Consider the following 13249-nt stretch of genomic DNA (forward strand, 5'->3'; position numbering starts at 1 on the left):
AAGTTGTACAAAAAATTCTGCTTGGTTTAGTTCTCTAAAAACTATTTTCTAAAAACTTAATTATAAAAATGTCTGCTTTCAAAGAACAGTCTTTTATAGTTTTCTAAAAACTGTTCTCCATTTTCTGAGTTTCTGAAAACTATTTTTAAGAGTTACAAACCAAGCATGCCTTCTACTTTATTTGTTACTCATTTCTTTTCAAAGGAAAGAGTGCTACAAAAATTACCTTGATCATGTTGCGAAAATACATTCATAAATACATTCACATTATAACCAATGGACACTAGTTCAAATGATATTATAAGTTCTCTTCCCCATAAGGAAAGGTTGAGCATTTGAGGCACGGTGAAGGCATAATTAATATATATAATGGATATGTATATATTTATTTAAACTTTAATATATATATATATATATATATATATATATATATATATATATATATATATAAACTAAAACACCTCCCACATTATCTTCAACTAGGAGGATCCTACTAAGGAATCATCTTATGCTACGTTTGGTGTGCATGAATGGAATGAAATGCAAGTAGGAATGGAATGAGAATGGAAATGGAATGGAATGGTCATTCTCATTCTATTGTTTGGCTATAAATATGAAATGTGTAGGAATGGAATAATGATAACCATTCTAGTGTTTGGTTGGACCAATTTAAAATTTAGAATTGAATAAATTTCTAATTGAATTCTCCAAAATATCCCTCTTAATTAGTAACAAATAAATTAAATTAAATTAACAATAGTGGTGGTGGTGGAAGGCGGCGGTGGTGGTGGTAGTGGCGGCGGTGGCGGATGGTGGTGGCGGTGGTGAAAGGTGGTGGCGGTGGCAGTGGCGGAAGGTGGTGGTGGTGGTGATGGAAGGTGGTAGAAGGCGATGGCGGTGGTGGAAGGCGATGACGGCGGCGTTAGTGGTTGTGGAAAGCAGCGGCGGTGGCGGTGGTGGTGGGAAGTCAATTTTTTTAAATAAATTACTTGAGAATGGAATGGTCATTCCATAGGCTTAGTTGTGGAATGGATTTTCATTCCCAGGAATGGATTTTCATTCCAATGGAATGGCCATTCCCATTTTAAATTGCATACCAAACAAAGGAATGGAATGGAATGGACGCACACCAAACGTAGCATTAGTGATTTCCTCCTACACACGATTTTAATAAGTGGTCAGATTCAAAATGTTTGAAAGTTTTGATCAATGAAAAAGAAACGTAATTCAATTGTTTTGTGTTAATGGGTATAATGACAAGCACATTCGACGAGTACGTTTCATCACCATCTTCCCCATTAATTATTTTAGCTCTATATATATAGAGAGAGAAGTAACACAGAGAGAGAAGTAACACACACACACACACACACACACACAAACACACAGAAAAAATGTGGCTAATTATGAAGATCTTGATCTTGTTTGGCTTATTCATATATGATGGGCTTATCCTTCATTGCCAAGCTTTGGTTCGTCACACTTTTGTTGTAAGTATGATGATATCATTAATATGTTTACATCGAATGAAATTATTTAGTTTTGTGGTTTTAATTATTTGAAACAACATTTAATTCTCATGAAGAGTAACATTGTTTTTTGCATAAATATCAACATTAAGATGCATCATGCTTATTTTATTTTATTTTTTTATCTAATATATTATATACCCATGCACGTATATAAATATATTGTAGTACGTACATATTAAATAAATGACTAAATATGTTGTAAAGAATAATATTGGGTAAATTATAATGATATTTTTAGAGGTTTAAGCAAATTACATACAGTTAGAGCGTTTGACTATTATTACTTTGACTTCTCTTGAGATTTGATGTGAATACTCAACAATATTCCCTGTTGTTGATAAAAATTTTAAAAATGACTATGTTGCCATTTTCTTATGTTAAAAGATCTCAATAACATTATATTTTGACATGAATTGTCATTGAAATACAAAGTATCAATTTTCATACTAATTTCATATTATTATATTTTACATTTTTTTTTTTATGGTTTGATTAGGTTTATTTTTTTTAGGAAAAAATATAGGTAGGGTAATATAATGTTTAAAAGAAGGGGGGGAAATAAAGTAATTAAGTATTTTTATTTGACAGATTTTTATTAAATTAGATAAGGATATGAAAGACATTTCATATTACTAGGGAGGTTAAGGTAATAATGGTTGAACACTCTATCCATGTGTAATTTACACAATCCTTAGGGAAGGTCAATGTAATTTATCCAAAAATATTTGGAAGAATGTCCAACAAATTAATAATGTGACATAATCATATACGCACAGGTTCATTTTTTATCAATAAATAACATGTTTATTTTGAATTTAAAATATAAGAAAATGAAAATTATAATTTTATTTATTTATTTTTTAATATATATTTTAAATTTAAAATGAGCACTTGTCATTCTCTCATTGTCATTGTGTTGTTAATATCATTAGCAAGGAGACAAGGATTGTTGGTTTTACATTTCAAAAAAAAGATTGTTGGTTTGTAAATGTCAAATCTGTCGACTTGCTATTTTATGATCATGACTCGTGAGGGCATTGATCAAAAATTGGGATTAGAAAAATGCTACAAACAATTCAGAAAGAAACAGAGATAAACTTAGTAATAAAAATTAACAATAGTTAATATATATATATATATGAGTTCTCATTCTATATTACACTGAATGACTTGAAAATTCAGAAAATAAGAGCTTGAGATCCATCACTATATTCAAAAAATAATAATAAATAAATAAAATAAAAATAAAAATTGTTTCTATCGACATCTACAATTATTATTATTATTATTATTATTTAGTTATTTATTTATTTATTTCATTCAAGGTGAAAGAAGCTCCATATACAAGAGACTTTGCAGCACCAAGAACATCTTGACAGTAAATGGACAATTTCCGGGACCAACTCTATACGTTCACAAAGGAGATACAGCAGTGGTCGATGTTTATGACAAGGGCAAAGTAAACATCACAATTCATTGGTGTGTATATATATATATATGATCCAGTTTCTTTTTCTTTTTTCTATTCTTTTCAGTTTTGCCATTAGATATATATATATATATATATATATATATATATATATATATATATATAACAAATAAGTATATATAATTTGCAGGCATGGAGTGAAACAGCCAAAGTATCCATGGTCAGATTGTCCTGAATATATCACACAGTGCCCGATTCAACCAGGAGCAAAATTTAGCCAAAAGATCGTATTTTCCACAGAGGAAGGAACTCTATGGTGGCATGCTCACAGTGATTGGTCACGTGCCACTGTCCAAGCTTGGAATTGGCTACCCTTACCCTAAGCCTTATTCAGAAGTGCCCTTAATTTTAGGTATACAAATATTATTTTCGTATTATATAAATATATATATGTGTGTGTGCATATATACAATAAATACTCATCATTTTCTTTTTTATCAAAGGTAAATACTTGTCATTTTCCTTATTTATAGCAAGTGTGATGTTATTTGAGCCCACAAAATGTTTGAGATCCACCACGGTGTGGTGAGTCACTCATGATGTAGTTAGAGGTACAATTCGAACCGATTGGAGGTACAACTCGGGTCCAACCCTTCAACCTGACACGTGAAATGTTCTACTCTGACTCAACCCAAACCCAATCTTTTCTTGAATCTTTAAACTCAAGTTGAGATTTCAGGTTAGAAAGTCGGATTAATTATTGTCCATTTGGCTAATCCCACATTAAAGTTAAAATTTTGAAGTGATCATTAGTTAGTTTTATATTAAAGGGTTAATTACAACCACACCCCTTGAGGTTTGCCATATTGACAGTCATATACAATTTAGCCATTTTTTGGACAAAGACACCCCCTAGGTTTACAAACTTGAACAATGACACCCCAAATATGATGAAAGTACATGTTTACCCTTTGACCATGTAAAATGACCAAATTACCCTCATCCAAAATTTCCTTTCTTCTTCCAATTTTTAGATCTTCCCATTCATTCTATGAGCCCTTCTTCCCCGCCATCCATTAAGCCGCCACGAGCCCATCACCGTCCCGTCGTCGCCCTCATCCGAGCCATCCACAGTCGCATTCCATCAAGCCACCATAGGCCCACAGCCGAACCCATCACCGTCCCGTCGTTGCCCTCATCCGAGCCATCCATAACCACAGTCCATTCCTCCATCGTCTGCTCACTGCCATTGCCACTGCCGCCGAGCTGAACCAACCTCGCTCACCGCATCCTAACTCTGCCATAACCGAGTCCAACTCGGACGAGTCAGCGCCCGTCACCCGCCGCTGTCAGTCAACCGCGCCCGTCATTGCCGTTCTGAAGTCAACCGAGCCAACTACCGCCGATTCTATCCAGCTAAGTTATCCACCGGCATTCAGTGTTAACAGCTCGTCGCCCACAAACGAGGCCATCTTCCCGTCGCCCACAGCCAAGGCCGTCTTAAACACGGCCGAGCCCTCACCGGCCGCCGCGAGTCCTCCACGACCGAGCCATCTACAGTCAAGCTCTCCACCGGCTGAGCACTCCATTTTGCTCGCCGGCCGTCGTCCTAAAAGTGCTTTCCGAATCGAGATAGTCACCCATCACACGAATCTAAAACCCAACTCCATGACACTCGATGACGGCGGGCGGCTCAGCTAGTGGAGGGCTCGGCCATGAGAGGAACTGCAACATGGAATTGGCGGGCAAGAATCCAGATTGGGGGTTTGAGATAAGGGTTTGAGAGATACTGTGTGTGTGTGAGAGATAGAGAGAAATTTGGGTTTGATTTACGGATTGGGAGGATGTGGAAGAAGAAGAGGAACTGGGTTGAGAGAGAGAGAGAAATGAGATGATGAGATGAGATGATGAGATGTTAAAAGAGATAGATGAGATGCGAGGGTAGTTTGGTCATTTTATGTGAGGATTAAAATATATCTTAGAGCATATTAGACATTTCAAGTCACTTAAGGCTGTGTTTAGCTCCGTTTTTTTAAAAATGGGGTATCATTGTTCAAGTTTGTAAACCTAGGGGGTGTCTTTGTTTAAAAAATGACTAAGTTGTATATAGCTGTCAATATAGTAAACCTCAGGGGCTGTCGTTGTAATTAACCCTATATTAAATTACTCCTAAGCACACAAAAGAAGAAGAAAAAAACCTTAGAAATTTAATTCTCGAATTATTAACATACACAAAATTAAGATTTAAACAAAGAAAGTTGAAAAGGAAAAGTTGATTATAATTTGAAAATTATATATAATATATTTAAAATTATGTATATATATATATATATATCTAATATTATAATTCAGGTTCAGATTGGGCTCATGTTATTGGCACCTCAACCTAATATAACTTCGGGTTGAGATTTTTCAATCCAAACCCAATCCTAATTGCAAAAATAGTTATCCAAAGTTGTAAAAAAATGAGTCCGTTGGAATAGACCTGTCCAAATTGCACCCCTAGGTGCAATATGCACTATTCGGACCAAGTAGCTTTATTCTTTCTGGTATCAATCCAAGAGGAATCAAAATACTCAACCATTGGGAGTAAACAAGGAAAAATAAATAAATAAATAAATAAATAAAACTATTGCCTATTGTGGGTAACCAGTTTGGGGGTACCTCAGGATTGTCATACGCTTCGATCTATTGGGCTGACTTATTGGAATTACGGGATTGGACTTCAATGTTTGTATTTGGATTGGGCCAATCCTTTTGTTCTCTCCCCAAGTAGGCCAAACTGGCCTTACTAAGGCCCATGCCCACTTGGTGGCTACACATTTATACAATTTATTAGGGCTAATTATTGACAATCCTGAGGTACCCAATTTTTGAGGTGCCAATTAATATTGGTATTTTGGTAAATTTGAAATATCAAGATGATGAATTTAATGAATTTTTTTATTTTTTATTTTGGGTAAATAATTTAATGAAGATATTTGATGGTGGAGAAAATTAATTATACTTGAATGCAGGGGAATGGTGGAAGGAAAATATAATGGAGGTCCAAAATGATTTTCTTGAGAATGGAGGAGACCCAGTTGTGTCTGATGCTCTCACTATAAATGGTCAACCTGGTGATCTCTATCCATGCTCCAAATCAGGTGCTTATCTTTTTTATTTTTGTATTTTTTTAATGTTAATTTATATTGTTATATTTCTTCTTTTTATTTTTGGCTTCATTATACTGTTGAGTAGAAGAACATGGTAGACGTGGACACACTTACAAGTTACCACTGCCAAACAAAATGGACATTGCCCAGTGGTTTAGTGTCTAAGTGCGACTTGTCCCACATCAAATTCTGATGGAGAAGTGAATGTGTCTATATCGGTTGGGTGTTAATCCCATTTAATAGCTCAAGTTTTTTGGTCGGATCGCGAATCACCTGACCCATTACAGTTGATATCAAAACTAGACATATTCCTTGATCCGATGTCATTACAAGCACCAAGCCCGGAAGAGTCCGGATCAACAACTCGGATAAACAGAGTGGCTCGACCGTGAAAAGCAAAAAATAAACTTGCAATATTAATTGATGTTTTGGTATTTATAGCTCCACTTTTAACTAATTAAAACTAAATATGGAACTCGTTAAATAAGGATACTCACATTAAATTTGAAAACTACAAGTTCCATTACAAATGGAACATGATTTTAAAAATAGGCATGTAGGGAATATATATATTTTCCAAATGGCATATCTACGGCTTCATTAAAAGTGTCATTTTTTTTTTTTTTTTTCAAAATATGTAAAACAAACAATTTTAACTGATCATGACCTTCCACTTAACTTACATATTTGCCGGTACATTCAAGTTAATGGTTGAACATGGCAAAACCTATTTATTCCGCATGATCAACGCCGGCATGAGCGACATTCTCTTCTTCTCAGTCACAAAACATCACCTCATAGTCATTGGAACGGATGGTAGCTACACCAAGCCATTCAAAGTTGACTATGTCACGATATCTCCCAGACAAACCCTAGATGTCTTGCTACCAACCTCCCAACCACTATTACATGGCCACTAGGGTTTATTCGAGCGTCAATGGAGTCCCCTATGACAACACAACTGGGACAGCCATTGTCTGCTACAAAGGAAACTACGATCCATCTTCATCTCCTTCCTTACCTAATTTTCCAGACTATAATGACACAAATGCGTTGGCTAATTTACTGGTAGCTTCAGAAGTTTAGCTAATGAAGACCACCCCATCAATGTCCCATTAAACATGACCACCAAGCTCATTTTCACAGTCTCGGTCAATACCTTGCCATGTGCTAATAATGCGTATAACAGACCAAATGGTATTAGGCTCTCCGCGAGTGTGAACAACATAAGCTTTGTGACTCCATCAATTGACACACTCCAAGCTTACTATAATCACATCAATGGTGTGTACGGAGATCAGTTTTCTAATTTCCCGCCATTGGTATTCAATTTTACCATGGATTATCTTCCTTTTGAGCTACAGTTGCTGAAAAATGACACTGAAGTGAAAGTACTTGAATATAACTCCACGGTTGAGCTTGTTTACCAAAACACCAACTTGGTTGTAGGGACACACCACCTCATGCATTTGCATGGATACAGTTTCTACGTGGTCGGGTGGGGATTTGGTAATTTTGACAAAGATAATGACCCTTTGAGGTATAATCTCGTCGATCCTCCGTTGCAGGACACCATTGTAACCCTAAGAATGGATGGCCAGCCATTAGATTCAAGGCAAACAACCTTGGTATGTGTGCCATGACATCTGCAAAACTTAATTAATGATGGTTTATTTATTTATTTATTTTTAAATTATTGTCAATTATAAAACTATATATCCACTTTAAGAGCTTAATCTGATTAAGAAAATGTATGTTTTGTTTTAGGAGTGTGGTTCATGCATTGTCATATAGAGCGGCACCTAATTTGGAGGATGGAGATGGCATTCATTGTGAAAGATGGTGAGCGCTGAGAAGAAAAAATGTTACCTCCACCTCTTTACATGCCACCATGTTGATACTTCTAACAAAATTGTTATCGTAATTTTGTTTATATACGTGTGTGCAATAATCATGTTATTTTTTATTTTAGCAAAAATAAGATTTTTCAATGAGATATAACAATTGTTCGAATCAAATGGACAAGAATCTTCATTGGGGGAGAATTTCTAAAAACTTGTCAAATTCACCGACAAGTGTTTTATGTAATTTTGAAATATCATGCAAATCACATAACGCTAAACAATTCTTCTCTCACATACGTCTCTTTGTTCAATTCCCTCTTATCTTCGTTCAATTCTCTCTTATAATTACTAATTATTTGATGTCTATGAAGAATGCATAAATTAAGAACAATGATCCTCAACGTGAAACAAAGAACCGAAATGACTGAATGAGGATCTGCAACAAATAAGTTCCGTCGCAAATTCATGAATTTTTGCAACAATTAATCTTGGTGTCATTTGTTGAACACCAAATGGCTCCAAGATTATCTAAGAAGACCAAAGGAAAGGGTATTGAGATTCCTCCACCTCCCAAGAGAATAAGAACAATGATTTCCATCCGGGAACCACAAGAGGGTTCGAATGCTCCAAGGGATGATCCTACGTCTCCTATGAGTTCTAGCTCACCTTCTACTGAGGTACCAACTAGGTATCCTTCAGTTTCTGACATTGGGAAGGTTGAGTTTGCTAGAGAACACTTCTACAATGACCATGCTTGGAAGGTATATAACAAAGTGTACAAGGGCAATCCGATAAAATCAAAAAGGAATGTTAATTTGAATAATCTTAGAGACAGTCCGGGTAAGAAGCTCGTTGAGTTCATTGAGAATAACAAATGGCTTTTCTTCACGAAAATAGAGCATACATACTGCCCAGATGTGGTACATTATTTCTATTCAAATATCAAAAAGGTTTCCGATTCTGGATATTTCGAGGTATGTCTTTTTGGCAACGACTATGTGGTGGATAAAGACGTCATTAATACGATCTTAGGAGTTCCAAAGAGAGTGACAGGGTATTGTCTTCCACATGACAAGTCAGGGCTGAAGTGGGAAGATATTGGCAATGCTTTGTGTGTTCCTAATGCTTCGAGATACCCTAATCTCATTCCTTCTTGCTATCTCACAGACGAGACGGCATTCCTAAATTTGTTTGCAATGCCAAATCTTGGTTACTTCGGGAAGAAGGATGTTATATCTTCAGATCGTGCAGAGGTATTATTTCTTCTATCTACTGGTACAAGGATTCATCTTGTAGCTTCTATCTGTGAGTTAATGGTTGCACATTACAAGAATAATACGAACAAGAAATCATCTCCATTCCCTATGATCATCATGGGTTTGTATAGGAAGTTTGAGATTTCATTTCCACCCCGAGCTCATCATATTGAGATTTTGCCTAAGTTGGATCTTTGGGCTTTTAATAAGTCTAAATTCGCCAGGGCTACAGCTACGAAAGTTAATAGGGGTTCAGCTACTACTTCTTCTCTTCTAGATATCTCTCAGATTTTTTCGTCTAAACGGAACTTCACGACAAATGACGCTAATCTGCTATACTCACTATTTCTACAGAATCAGAAGGCCTTGCTTGATGTTATTTTTGATCTACTGGCTGATGTTAGATTCCTTAGAGAGTAGAGGACTGGTAGTACGTCAAAGGATGTCTACAGACCAACCCCTCTAGAGCCGTCACTAGATGTTAAGGTTAAGAGAGATGAGGAGGATAAAATTGATGATAATTCTGAGGATGGTAGTGGTAGTGGCAGTGATGATGACATTCTGACTACTATTGTTCCTTTTGAGGGAGATGTTGATGGTTGATTATCTGTTCATGTCATACATGCATCATATTTTGTTCAATTTTTACATTGTCATAACTTGTTATTTTTAGATAATATCTTTTGATTAATGACATGTAATAAACTGTTGACTGTTTCTCTTATAGTTCGTTTTCTACTCTAATAAACCTGTTAATTACTTTACCAATTTTGTTCTAAAAAGGGGGAGAACAATGGTTAATTTAAAGGGGAGAAAATACTGAAAAATTGGATAATTTGTGCAGGGAGAGTTTTTAACTTGTTTTATTAAACTTTCATTAGTAGTTTTGTTTGATCCATGTGCAAGAAATCAGGTGAAATTTTTCTCCAAGAGAAGAAGAAAACAGAGACGGTATACATTCCGTATTTCCTTAAGCAATTATAATTTACTTTTCCACTTGAGTAGATTGCTTATATGTTTTTAGGGTTTTGTCATAAAATTGCCAAAGGTGGAGATTGTAAGATTCAAATTTGTATTCGATGTCAAAACAAGTACAAGTCGAGTTGTAATATCAAGTTACCATATTAGGATCGACATCAACTGCAGAATGGAAATGTTGTTCAAAAGAAGAATACTGAGATCATCGAAAAAAGAAAGAACAACACTTTTAGGAAGTCGTTTACCACTTAAGACACGATAACTACAAGGTATATTTGTCAAGTTACAGAAATAGAATTTTCAAACTTCTATTTAGATTTTGTCAAGTGAGAACCAGTACCACATTTGGGAACCGGTTCAAGAAGCTGAGATTCGAAGAATTCAATTATGTCCTTTGGGAACCGGAACCAAATCTGGCTACCAGTACCACTGCTGTTTCAGTTTTAGGTAAACTTATCCTGATCAGTTTTAAACTTTTTATTTGGCTTAGAATGTTACCAAAAGTCCAATGCACAAAATTTCCTTTATTTTCAGAAGGATTAGGTTTTTGAAAATTCTATATAAATCCTGATATACATTTAGGTTTATTCATGGTTTTTGCACTATCAATTCATTATTCATAAAAGCCTTTGGAAGATTATTTTTGCAGCAAATTTAAGAGATTTCTCTGTCAATCTTTCTAGAACACACACACAAACACATAATGAGTTTAAGAGTGTTGTTGTTCATAATGATATACATTTAGGTTTATTCATGGTTTTTGCACTATCAATTCATTATTCATAAAAGCCTTTGGAAGATTATTTTTGCAGCAAATTTAAGAGATTTCTCTGTCAATCTTTCTAGAACACACACACAAACACATAATGAGTTTAAGAGTGTTGTTGTTCAAATCCTGATCGTGATCATACAGTTGCATCTACATCAATCAAAGAAAAGTAGATCTACTACTTCTACATCGAATTTAGATATTAAAGAACAGAAGTAAAAGCGATCACACTTTGAAATGGTCAAAGCATTCGAGGAGAACGTTGTTTGATCTACCTGCTAATCTTCTACAAAGATCAAGTATAAGCCTGAGGTCAAGTTGCTGTTGGACGGGACTTTGCAAATCCAGAGGATTGTTTGGTAAAACGATAGGGTGTGAGCCAAAGTCAAAGTTCAGTATACTTTGTTTCAAGCATAGTTGATCGATTTATTTTTGTTCTTCAATATCTGAAGAGCATTAACCCAAATATCTCCGATTCATTTTGGCACATATGGTTGGTTCAACCCCAATTGGTTCACTTAAAGCTGGATTTGAAAACACAAGAAATCAGTTCAATTAATGCCACATATGGTTGGTTCAACCCCTATTGGAAGGTGATTAATGGGTCAGTTTGCAAGATATATATATCTCCTTTTGCTCAACAAAAAGATAGAAAGAACAGTACTAGACGTGAAATATTTGACTAATCCAACTTTAATAAATCAATTTGTGTTGGGTTAGTAACTTAGTGATTCCAAATAGATTTGAAATATTTGGATTTACTCTCTTTCAATTTGAATAAAACTCGAAGAATACTTGCTGTTTTAGTCAAGCTTGTTTCTTATGGCACCCAACGCGGATATGTCATGAAGGGCCTTGATGCTTTCGGCTCAAGGATGAGGGCTTCTTACTTCTAAAAAAACTTCTTAGAAAATATATATATATATATATATATATAATAAATAAAATAGGTTGGCCTTTTCAGCTCTAAAATCATTTTCCAAACTTAAATGTTACTACAAATCAATATTGTCAACGAAACTGACTCTGTCATCATTGAATGATTGAAAAAATTGTTGGTTTCTTGTGTTTTCTAATCCAGCTATTAAGTAAAGTGATTAGGTTTGAATCGATAACATGCCAAATGGATTAGAGAAGATATGAAAAGGAAAGAAAGAACAGCACTAGCAAAAAACTCTCACTTGGGATGGGTTGAACATAAACAAATAAACAAATAAAACTTTGGTGAGTAGGGAAATTCTATACAAACGAAAATAGCAAGAGAGTGTGTTTGGTATTATGAAATTGGAATTTTAAAATTAGTAGAATTTGAAAAAATAATTAAAAAAATTGAATCAAAAAATTTTCAAATTTCAATTCCAATTTTATAGAACCAAAAAACACCGTGACTGTATTTCAAAGTGTAGCTATATTCAAAAATCAATTCCACGATATATATACTTGCGTACAAGATATGGTCACGTCCCAATCGTAAAGAATTTGACTAGGTTACATTTTGAAACGCATGCGGGTTGTATATCCTTTTCATCCACGTTTTTTAAACTTTAACAAATGGATTTGATTTTTCAAACTTTCAACTTTTGATTTTTCAAGAAATAAACGACAATGCATCGAGAGTTTTAAAAATTCCAAATTACACTTTTGGTTTTATTGCATAAGATCTCCTTCCACTACAAGAAATTTTCTTTTTACCTATGTAGCATATTAGACACAGACATGGTTACAGCACGATACAAATGCATTGACACGTTAAATTTTTAAAAAGTAGGACAAGGATACGACCAGTGACAGACCCAAAAAATTTTGTGAGGAGGGCGGCCTTTTAATTTGTCATTTGTGAAGCAAACTTTTATGGTGGGTCCATTTTTGTAATTTCAATGGAGTTTTCTTTATAAATTTTTAAAATTTCAAAGTATAAAATGAAACAAAAATTAGTTCAGTATGGCAAATTGTAATTTTAATGGTAACATCTTCATAAATTCTCAAAAATTTAAAGTATAAAATGTAAAAAAAAGAATTCAGCGCGGCGAATTGTAATTTTAGTGGGGGCATCTTCATAAATTCTAAAAAAATTGAGGTCTAAAATGGAAATATAAAAAATTCCCACTGGTCCTGTGCTAGGTCCGTGCCTGAGTACGACATGGATACAACTATATATCAATATGAATTTTTATTTAATTCATTTCTAATTTGCTTTGAAATGATTCAGAAAATAAATTTATATCATTATTGTAATGACTTTATATCATATACACCGTTATTACACTACTTTCTCATAATAGTATT

The 13249-nt window shown here is 34.5% G+C and overlaps 1 pseudogene; it reads left to right on the plus strand.

The window, feature by feature from the left end:
- Positions 1 to 1394: 1394 nt before the first annotated feature.
- Positions 1395 to 8014, plus strand: LOC132274253 (laccase-14-like; annotated as a pseudogene).
- Positions 8015 to 13249: the final 5235 nt, after the last annotated feature.

The sequence above is a fragment of the Cornus florida genome, unplaced genomic scaffold (assembly GCF_030987335.1).
Source record: "Cornus florida cultivar Cherokee Brave unplaced genomic scaffold, ASM3098733v1 CherokeeBrave_3.0.0_Hap2_Chr09, whole genome shotgun sequence".
In the NCBI taxonomy this organism is placed as follows: Eukaryota; Viridiplantae; Streptophyta; class Magnoliopsida; order Cornales; family Cornaceae; genus Cornus; species Cornus florida.